The following is a 12,149-nucleotide window of genomic DNA, read 5'->3' on the forward strand; positions in this document are numbered from 1 at the left end:
TGCATAGGTAGTATTACTTTTCTAGATCGTACCCAGTATATAAGAATAGGTTGAGGCCCTTGATGGGCACGGACGAATTTATTGTATTGAGCTTGCTCAAAGGAGGTTACCCCCTCGAAGTGGCCTGCGATCAGTAGATTTATTCTGAGTTCTGCTACCACTTTGTATTCTGTTATTTCGAGCATTCTCACGATATTGCTATAAGGAGGTTCTTCTCATCTGGTATCAGAGCACTCTCTTGGGCTCGCTGGGTGGAAATTACATCAAATTTTTTTCTGTCGTGGCCTTCAGGTTCCTCTCACTTCTAATATCTCTTGTTATTGCAATAACTCTTTTCAGTTGTTCTGTCTGTGAGTGAATTTTTCTAAGTCGACTGTTCAGAAAAAAAAAAAAAAAAAGAAAAAAAAAAAAAAAAAAAAGAGTAAAATTTTTTCTGTTTTTTAGTCATAGCTTCCTTGTTTGCTTTCTGTTTCTGCTCATACTTCCGCAGAACGTCTGCAATATCATTTCGCATACTTCCTTCCTTGGCGACCCAACCCCAAATTTTACATATCAAAGCCCTAAATCCCTCATTTATCTAATTTTAGGGTTTGCCCTATCTTTTTCACCTCTCATCCAATCGCCACCAAACTGAGCCACAAGATTCAATTCCTCATTTTGCTCCCTTATCCCTCTTGGACTGTTCGCCTCATTTCGCCTCCCTACCCTTGAAACCCTCATTTTTCTTTTTCCCTTGTCCCCAGATAGTCTCCCACCACCCGTCGAACACCCATTTCCTATATGAGTTTTACCCAAATCCAAGTTTGCCGTAACTAAAAAAGTTTTTGTTTCTCATCTTCTACCCATTTCAAAAAAAAAAAAAAAAAAAACCTTGTTTTATGGTTGTTACGCGTACAGGAGCAAAAATCATGGAAGAGGAAATTGCATCCCTCAAAACCAGACTTCAAGATCTGGATGACAAAATTCTAGGTCTTAACTTTCAGCAGTCAGCCATGAGCCGAAACCATTCAGGAGATACTGGGTCCTCTTCTGGCAATTTTCGTGGACCAAAGCTTGATTTTCCACGCTTCGATGGTTCTGATCCGACTGGATGGATCTATAGGGCAGAGCAGTATTTCAGCTTGCATAATACTTTGGATAACCACAAAGTCTCCCTTGCATCTTTTCATTTGGAACATGAAGCTCTTCAATGGTTCTGTTGGTACATCAAGGCTAATGTAGGCCCAACGTGGAGCGAATTGTGCACCCTCATTTTGGAGCGCTTTGGCCCTAGTTCCTTTGATGATTTCACAGGAGCACTCACTAAACTGCGTCAAACAGGCACTGTAAGAGAATACCAGACAGAGTTTGAAAAATTAGCTAATCACACAGAGGGCTTGTCTGATGAATTCTTCCGTAGTTGTTTTGTCAGTGGTCTGAAGGATGCACTTCGCTCAGAAGTCAAAATGTTTCGACCTACTACAATGATGGAAGCCCTTGGGTTGGCTAAGTTAGCGGAAGACAAGATTAGTGCTCTACAACGCTCCAGATCTAATTTTGTTCCATTCAAAAATACAGGTTCTCACAACCCTCCAGTCATACCAGCTCCCAAAACTACTCCGATCAAGCACTTGTCTGAAACAGAGATGCGAGTTAGGCGAGACAAAGGGCTTTGTTATAATTGTGATGAGAAATGGTCTCGGGGCCATAGATGTGTTCAGCAAAAGCTCTATCTCTTGGATGTGGATTCTCCACCGGAACTGGAAGAATATGTAGATGCTCAGGAAACAGTGGATGCTGAGGTTGAGCCTCACCAGCCTGAACCTCCTTCCCCAGAAGCTCCACCAGAGATATCTGTCCATGCTTTGGCAGGAGTCACTACTCCACAAACCATGCGGGTCCAGGGTTTTTTCAAGAAGATCCCTCTTACTATACTCATTGATTCTGGTAGCACTCATAACTTCATTGATCCACGAATAGCCAAACAGGCTGATTGCTTTATCCATCCCTGCTCTAGCTTTGAAGTCATGATTGCCAATGGGGGCACTTTACCTTGTAAAGGGAAATGTCGCAATGTGCGTCTCTCTATTGGAGATTATAACATGCGCTCTGACATGTTTGCCTTACCCTTAGGTGGCTGTGATGTGGTTTTGGGTGCCCAATGGTTACGCACTCTTGGCCCCATTCTCTGGGATTTTGCTGAACTTTGGATGCAGTTTTCAGCCGAGGGGCACCAACACACTTTGAAAGGCTTACAACCAGGGTCTCTCAGCATCATCAGTTCACACCGTATGGAAAAACTTCTTAAGAAGAATTCACATGGTGTCATCGCTCAGCTCCATTCCATTCAGATGCAGCCATCAGCAGTCTCTAGCACTCCTGCCGATCTCCAACACATTTTGGACAAGTATTCTGGTATATTTGCTGAACCTGTGGGATTACCTCCTTCTCGTCCAGAGGACCACCGTATTCAGCTCCTTCCTGGCAGTGTTCCGCCCAACATCAGGCCCTACCGCTACCCATTTCATCAGAAGACCGAAATCGAGATACTTGTCCGTGACTTACTGAAGCAAGGTATTATTCGCCCTAGTACCAGTTCCTTTTCTTCTCCAGTTCTGCTTGTTCGCAAAAAAGATGGGTCATGGCGACTCTGCATTGATTTCCGAGCACTTAATCATCTCACTATAAAGGACAAGTTTCCCATTCCAGTTGTTGATGAACTTCTTGATGAACTTCATGGGGCTCATTTTTTCTCCAAGTTAGATCTTCGTTCTGGGTATCATCAAATTCGGGTTAATGAGGAGGATATACCTAAAACTGCCTTCCGCACACATGATGGTCACTATGAATTTTTAGTCATGCCCTTTGGCCTCACGAATGCTCCTTCAACATTTCAGGCAGTGATGAATAACATATTTCGACCATACCTCCGGAAATTCATTCTGGTCTTCTTTGATGATATCCTCATATATAGCAAAACTTGGGCTGAGCATCTCCATCATCTGGAGCTTGTCTTGCAACTTCTCTCTGATCATCAACTCTGTGCAAAACTATCTAAATGTGTGTTTGGCCAGGAGGAAGTGGAGTATCTCGGGCATATTGTTGCACACCATGGAGTGCGGGTGGATCCTACAAAAATAGATGCCATGAAAACTTGGCCGCATCCTAAAACTCTCAAGAGCCTTCGGGGTTTTTTGGGGTTGACTGGCTACTACCGCAAGTTTGTCAAAGATTACGGGAAAATTGCAGCACCATTGACAGCTCTGTTAAAAAAGGATGCCTTCTCCTGGACCCCTGTTGCTGAGACTGCATTTGAACAACTGAAACAGGCTATGTGCAGTACACCTGTTCTCGCGATGCCAGATTTTTCCAAACCCTTCACTATTGAGAGTGATGCTTGCGGCAATGGATTGGGTGCTGTTCTCCTGCAAGATGACCATCCTATTGCGTTCACTAGCAAAGCCCTCTCTGGTAAGAATCTAGCCCTCTCTACTTATGAAAAAGAAATGATGGCTATTTTGCATGCTGTACAGAAGTGGCGGCCATACCTCTTAGGGAGTCATTTTTGCATCAGAACCGATCACCAAAGTCTGAAATACTTCCTGGAACAACGGGTATCCTCTCCTACACAACAGAAATGGGTCAGCAAACTCATGGGGTATGATTATGAGATCACCTACAAGAAGGGTAAGGAGAATATTGTGGCAGATGCTCTTTCTCGCACATTTGATAATCAAGCTTCCCTTTCCGCTATTTCTAAGCCCATTCCCAATTGGTTAGCGTCTGTTCAGCAGGGCTATGATAGTGACTCTTCTTTATCTCAAATCATTCACCAGCTAGCCAATAATCCTTCTGCTATACCACATTACTCTTGGGATGGTGCTTCTCTTCGATACAAGGGTCGGCTAGTGCTTCCTCAGAACCCAGCTCTACATCAGGCTATTTTTTATGAACTCCATGCTTCTCCTTCAGCAGGGCACTCAGGCTTCCTCAAAACTTATGAGCGAGCAAGGAGAAACTTCTTTTGGAAAGGAATGAAACAGACGATTCAACAGATGGTGGCTGAATGTGATACTTGCCAACGCCACAAGGGTGAAACGACCCTCCTTCCTGGCTTGCTCGAACCATTGCCCATCCCTACACGGATTTGGACTGATATTTCTATGGATTTCATTGAAGGGCTTCCTAAATCCGGTGGCAAGACAGTGATCTTGGTTGTGGTTGATCGTCTCTCGAAATATAGTCATTTTTGTGCCCTCAGCCACCCCTATACTGCCTCCTCTGTTGCACAAATCTTCATGGACCAGATATTTCTTCTTCATGGACTCCCTTCTTCCATTGTCTCTGATCGTGATGCAACTTTTACCAGTCATTTTTGGACTGAACTGTTTCAGAAAACTGGCACCAAACTGAAGATGAGTTCGGGCTATCACCCACAAACTGATGGTCAAACGGAAATTGTCAATAAATGCTTGGAAACTTATCTTCGTTGCTTCACTTCCGAACAGCAACATCAGTGGGCCAAGTGGCTCCCTTTAGCTGAATGGTGGTACAATACCTCTTACCACACTGCCTCTAAAATGACTCCATATGAAGCAGTCTATGGTCAGGCACCTCCAGTGCTCCTTCCCTACACTCCCAACAGCTCACCAGTCCAGGCAGTTGACATAGTTCTCCGCAGCAGGGATCAGATTCTTCGTACCTTACAGGATAATCTTCACATGGCCCGTAATCGGATGAAACAGCAAGCAGATCAACACCGTTCTGAGCGCTCATTTCAAGTTGGGGATATGGTTTTTCTTCGTCTACAGCCATACAAACAATCCTCCCTAAAGCTGAAAGGGCGTCATAAGCTGGCCCCAAAATTTTATGGGCCTTATCAGGTTCTGCAGAAGATTGGTTCAGTTGCTTATAAACTGGAACTTCCTCCTTCTTCCCGCATTCATCTAGTTTTTCATGTTTCTTGTCTAAAGAAAGTTCTGGGTACCACTGTCAGCGTACAAACTACTCTCCCTGAAATGGATACGGAAGGATCCATTATCCTGGAGCCGGTGGCAATCATTGACCAGCGCACTCGCCAGCTTCGCTCTCGCTCCATCTCTGAGGTCTTGATTCAGTGGCATGGCATGCAACCAGAGGATGCTACCTGGGAACCCCTTCTTCAGATTCAACAACAATTTCCACACCTTAAGCTTTGAGGACAAAGCTTTTTTCTAAGGGAGAGGGGATGTTAGGAACCTGTGTGTTCCTTCTGTTTATTTTGTTAGAGTAGAGTTGTTGGACGCATATGCTTTGTAAGTCGTCCCGTGAGTTTATTTTATTATCCCACATGCATAGGTAGTATTACTTTTCTAGATCGTACCCAGTATATAAGAATAGGTTGAGGCCCTTGATGGGCACGGACGAATTTATTGTATTGAGCTTGCTCAAAGGAGGTTACCCCCTCGAAGTGGCCTGCGATCAGTAGATTTATTCTAAGTTCTGCTATCACTTTGTATTCTGTTATTTCGAGCATTCTCACGATATTGCTATAAGGAGGTTCTTCTCAATAACACTAATTTAGGGCAACCTCTAAAATTGACCATTTTAGAGTTTTACAATGTTGTTAATTTTCTAGCAAAGAAGTCACCACAACATCAACACCCACTACATGATTAGTCGCCACAATATCAACACCATTTAGGCCTTCAAATTTGAGCCAATGATTTTTATACCAAAAATTCAAACCAAAAATTTGCAATAACTTCACCAATACATAAGACATGGAAATGAAACTCATTTGGCAATTTGATATATCTAAGATGAACCTCCACTTATGAAATTAGAACATTCTAAGCTAATATGACCAACTCACTAAAAACTATAATCTTTTATAAATATCAACTCTACACTAAAATAGCCCTTAGAGAAAAGACACAAATAGAATATTTTTCGGTGATGGTGCAAGATTGCCACTAGTCTTTTGTAGAGCGAGTTTGTCACCTAGTATTCTCCACTATTCTAGGTTATAGTATCCTCTCAATATCTTATATGTACATCTCATATCATGACTTAACTTATTGCCAACATATCCATTTTCATGTCAATTCATTTTTATTTTCTTTTGGTACTTTTCATATCATACAAAGGAGTGTTTGTGTGTTTGAGTCGCATGGTTGAAGTTGGAAGATGCATTAAATCTAGAAGATCTTGGTGTTCTCTCAAAGACAACATGCATGACCCTACCATAGGTCAAAGCCATAACCACAACCCCAAACCTAACAAAAGATATAGTGACACAATGACTAGATTCATTTTTACAAGACGTAAAAAAGATGAAGGGTTGTAGATCAATTGGTGAGGAGGATAATTGATTATGTTATCTACTAAGGTTCAAAGCCTAAAAATATGGTTGAACCACATTTTACCTTTGTGAAATTTGACAAATGATCTCCTTGCTCATGATTGCTTAGCCAAACAATGACTTCTTACTTAGATGTACATTTGCTTATCATATTGTAATAAACTCATTCATAATAACATAATTGCCAATATTTATGTGATCGAATTATTTCTATTAAAAAAGATATAAAATGGTATTTTTACACAAACCTAATTTAAAAATTAATATAAATATAAAACCAATTAAAATTTGTATTAAATAATATACAACTCAAAGGTGCGATGTAGTTATTTAAAGACTTTTGGTCCATCTCATTTTATTAATCTTGAATAGGATTCTTTTCACCTCAAATTATTTGATGTATATCTTTAATTTTTTTATAAATAAGAGGCAAATGCCCATTTTATTGATTTAAAAAATATTTACATAACCTCATTCAAGTGCAGGCACCAGGAGGAAAAGGACGGGGTGAAGAAAATCCCCAATGTAGATTGGGACTGAAGTCTTGTATATGTACAATTTCCTTGAATTGGGACTTGAAGAGGGAATTCCCTCTTTTACAAATAATTTCATGAGGGCATGCCCCCTATTACAGTGAATTTGAATAATTTAACAAAATTGAGTGATTCCTCCTCTGAGCATTTACATAATTGATTATGAGCTAAACAAAGAAAGGTGGAGTTTCATTCTTGAGGATTAGATGAAGGGAGCTTGAGACCAGAAGATGTTGTCTAACCACAAATCCATCTGAAAACTACAAAATACACAAATATCCAAATATTTATTTTCCTACAAAATGTTAGCTCAATACAACCCAATCTTGAATAATCGATTCTTTTAGTTAGCAGACAAAGAAGTTATATACCAAAAAATTTTTAATCCAAAGAAGACTTTGAGAGGGGTTTATTGAAGGGCCTTCTAAAGGTATGTCACACCATACTTGGATAGGAAGGATTTAAACTATATTATATCTAACATGATTTTGTATTACAAAATATAAGCACAAGGCCCTTCTGGATCATGCAACATGGAGAAAGCCAAAGTTTGAAAGATAACTAGAAAGCCACAACCCTTGATGAATCTTTCACCCATGTCATCTCCAATCTAACCAACTTATTATTGGGGGTAGATATGAAACAATTCTACTAATAGATAGTTCACTAATATTATTAAAATAGGAGATAAAAAATGATCATTTCCAGTTCCATGATACCAACTAACCATAGTTTAAAGGCCATATAGATCAAGGAATCAACTAGGTTGGTGTTAATGCAACGGAAAAACCAAACCTTGCCTAACTTTAGAATGGGTAAAACTTGCAAACACATTGGATTTAAGAGAGCCCTTTATAATTTTTAAAATTTCTCTCTCCTTTAATTAGAACCAATAATATTGAAACATAAGAGAATAAAACCAATAAACAACATCCGATTAAAAATATATATCTTTTTAATGAAGGTTAAGTCTACTTGTAATATACCAAATATAAACAACTGTCCAAACCATAAGCATATTATAAATTCATTTAAAATGAAAGTTAATAAGTCTTTTAGTAGAGAATCAAAGCTTCAGTATTAGTTTTTCCAGATTGGCCATTCTAAGGGATGTTAAATGCACAAAACTATCAAAATTAAACTACAAAGACTATTAATCCCTGAAAGCTTCATGAAGGTCTTCAATAGAAACTCATAAGGACCTCTTGTGTATAATTCCTTCCTCTTCAAAGTAGTGCTCCATCCAATCTAGATCAATGGAGTCCAAGATAGAAAATAAGTAAAGGAGAAACCTAATATTTCTTAGGTAGACCTCCCTATCTTTCCAGAAGCCTGCTAGATCCTCTGTGAAAATAATTGGATAGGTTGGGATAGGTTCCCCCCAATATAAAGTATATTATAATTAGCTCAAAGGGGAATAGAATGGTCCCGTCTAATATTGATTAGGACAGTGTCAAGATCTCCAAACAAATGTTCATCAAATAATTCACAACAAAGACATGCTATAAGCTCATTGTTTGCATAGAAATGACGACCTACTACTATGAACATAGCAATAATGTTCGCATTAGAATGAAACCTATTTGGATAATTAATAAATTGGGTTCCTAAGAACTGAAGAAAAACCCTCCATATTGCCTTATTCTTGACAGAAACAAACTGCATAATTCTATCAATCTTAATAGGCTTATTGAAATCCATCAGTTGAGCAGGAGAAGTAAGCTTTATAGGGGCATCCATGATTTTAGTATGCAAAAGAGACCAACATCCTCAATAAATAGAGAAAGAAAATGGACGCCAAATTTCTAGGTTGAATAAGTGCAATAATGGTTCACACAAAGAATGAAGTAATGCATGCACAAAAAGTGCTTGCCGCCCTATTTATGCATTAAATGATTATACTTTGAAAGTACATTCAAGATTAAAATTACATAAGTGAAGATTTCTATGGATGAGAAATAAAGGAAGAGAAGTTAATTGGGGAATTCTAAGAATGAAAATAAATAACATCATCATTAATAGTTGTTGAATAGTCCTTAAGAGCCAAGCTCAATAAACGATACGAAATGACATAGTTAGGATGAATGGGAATTATGTCCCCTTAAAATAAAGAGGTTAAATTTTGAAATATAGTAGGATAAATAAAACTCAGCTAAAAATGATAGTGATAGGAGGTGAAACAATAATAAATACCTAAGTTAAAGATTCATTATCTAATGTCAACAATACTCGGTCTCCCCCAAGAAGCCCGATCAAAATTCAAATTCTCTCAATCCTTTAGGGGAGGGTTTTAGAAACGCTAGGGTTTTCATTGCACCAAAAGATTGACCTATCAATGTCTAATAAACTCAATAATCTTATAAAACCATAGAAGGTGATTAAGCCATGTCATGAATCCCATGAGGGACGCTAGCCCATTATAAATAATCCTACTCCCAATGTTACTCATTGTAGTCTGCGAGGTTTGAACCTATGACCAAGTTCTAATACCAATTGTTAGAAAGGTAAAGGTTGTCATTGCACCAAAATATTGACCTGTCAATGCCTAATATATCCAATACTCTTATAGAATGATAGGAGGTAGTTAAGCCATGTCACAAATCCTACAAGGGACACTGGCCCAATGCCAATAGAGGGGACCAGACACACTTGTCTCTTTCACTTTTGTTCTTCCCTTTCCCAATAAAGGAAGGAAGTTTGAGTCCCTCCCACCAATTTTACATAGAACCATCCCACTGAGTCATTGCTTTATGGGATCCTTGACTACTACACACCTTACTATTGGTAACCTCAATGATTAGGGTTTCTATTTTAATAATAAGTTTATGGCAATCCATCTTTGAATTAATAAGGATCCTCCAGTTCCTTTCCTTCCATAATTCCCATAAAATTATAGAAGGGGATATTATCCATAATCCCTCGAAAAAGTTGTCTTTATTCAAAATGGGCTAAGATAAGAAGAAGGACCATATGGAGTAGGAATAGTTGATTGCCAAGATATCTTTTTGAAGAACTAGTTCTAACACAAGCTAGTATAATCACAATTGACTAATGGGTGGTTGGGATTCTCCTCTTCCTTGTCACATAATGGACAATGAAGGGGGCCTTCATAACCCATTTTTCTAAACTTATTGGAGGTTGGGAGTTTTTCTTGAAGAGAAAGCCAAGAGAAAGTGCCTTCCTCTGAGAGACAGAGGGTATCCCAACACAAGGTTTAAGGTAGCTCCTCCTTAGGATGATTTCTTCTCTCCATCAGGTAGTTGTAACCTTCTTTTACTTTGAACTCCCTTGATTAATTTATCCTCTCTACTTGATAAGAAGAATATACTTATTTTGAGGATAAATAGAAGAAGATTTATATCTAACTGAGGAACATCGAGATTTTGGAAGGATTTCCAATGCCATCCCTCTAGTGATTTATCTAAAATCACATAGTTATAGAGGAAAGGAGACCCATCCTTCTTCCAAGGCTTCTTTGATTGTGAGAAGGTTACCTAAATTATTTATAATAAGATGTCATTCCCAAAAACCTGTCCAAAATACCACCTTATATCGTTTCCCTGCTTTCCAAGTGACCATATCTAAGATGATAGATCTGCATTTAATCATGAAATTCCAATTGCTTGACCCTAGATGCAATCCTAGTGGTAGTTCAATACTATGAGAATCAAAGGGTTCCTCCTCAAATGAGGTTCACTTCAAGGGATGACTATATAAGGGTTATTGTAGAATCGGTGGGTTCTACAAACTAGCTGTAGGGGGTTGGGTTAAGAATGAAGGGTTATGCATACAACAAGTTTTAGGTTTAGATATGATAGAGAGAAAAAAAAAATAGACTAGTTTAATGTACTTTCTTTATTTGAAATAGACTAATGAAGAAAAATGCCCTAAAAAAGAAAGTGTTGGAAGGATGCTAAAATATTATGAAATAATTGTTGCTTTCTCATAAAGCTATGAAAGATTATTCTGAAAACATCAATCTCAAGATTTTTTTTTTTTTAAGAAACTTGTCAAAGAATATCTTGAAATAGATTTGGTAACAAACCAATAATGCAACCCAACATAAAAGACGTTAGAGGAATAATACACCTACAACTTAAGGAAACAAAATGATGTAGAACCGTTACTAAATAACTTATATGAAGCCAAACTTATAAGTTATAAATTAATTTTATAAATTATAATGAAATTTTATGACTTATAACTTTGAAACAATACGAAATATGAGAATGTGAAACGTAAAGTTATAAATTAATTTTATAACTTACGTTATGACCACTCTAAACTTATAAATAATTCAATGATAAAAAATACGGGTTTGCTAATGACAAACCAAAATAAAACTTTATTTATAAATCAATAATTAAACAAAATCAAAGTTCTATATGTACCAAAACTTAATAATAGGACTTAATCAAATTTAAAAATGTTATCCTTTAAAAAATGTTTGAACAACAGAGAAACTAAAATAAAAGCTTAATGGCAGATGTGAAAAATAAACATTTATACTCGAAGCATTATAACATGCTAACTACACAACAACAAAAAACTTATAAAAATATCCAAATTATAGCTATCAAACATATAATGAAAAAGTGTAACTAACATAAGCCCTTAAAACAATGACAAACACAAAAAACTTGAAAAAAACTTGTCGGCACAACAAAATTGAGCAACATGGCAACATGAGTATGAAAATGAAAGGGAAAAGAGAGGCCAAAAGCAAGGAGGGGAGGCTAGGAGCTAAGAGGGAGATGAATTCAAGCAAGGGCACAAATGGGAGAGAGACATGAGACCACAGTAAAAGAGGCATTATAGGGCACAAAACCAAGGTTCACGCAAAAGGAGGGGCAAGAACAGGTTGAAGGGCAATAGTATAGAATAACATTGAATGCATGACATGACCACATGCAAAAAAAAAGGTAAAGGATGGCAAATTTTAAATCTACAAAAGGATGGCAGCTTAAATAGATGGAGGAGACAACACTAAGAGATGACAAAGATGACACTAAGAGACATGTGATGGAAAACTCAAATGCCCCTACTTGATGGATAAGAGGAGCAGATCATGCATACAAGGTAGAAGGAGAAGTAAATCAAATAATGAGATGCCATAGGTATCTCTATTAAAGGAAATAAAACACACGCAGTCTAGAAAGGAAAGGGCATGACAATCATCAAGGAGAGAGAGGTCATGACAATTAGCAAGAAGGAGATCACAATAATTAGCAAGAAGGAGGTCACGACAATAACATAGAGGGAGCATTAGTAAGGGTGGGAACAAGCACAAGAAG

Source organism: Cupressus sempervirens, chromosome 3 (genome assembly GCF_028749045.1).
Source record: "Cupressus sempervirens isolate cs-2001-9-10 chromosome 3, ASM2874904v1, whole genome shotgun sequence".
Taxonomy (NCBI): domain Eukaryota; kingdom Viridiplantae; phylum Streptophyta; class Pinopsida; order Cupressales; family Cupressaceae; genus Cupressus; species Cupressus sempervirens.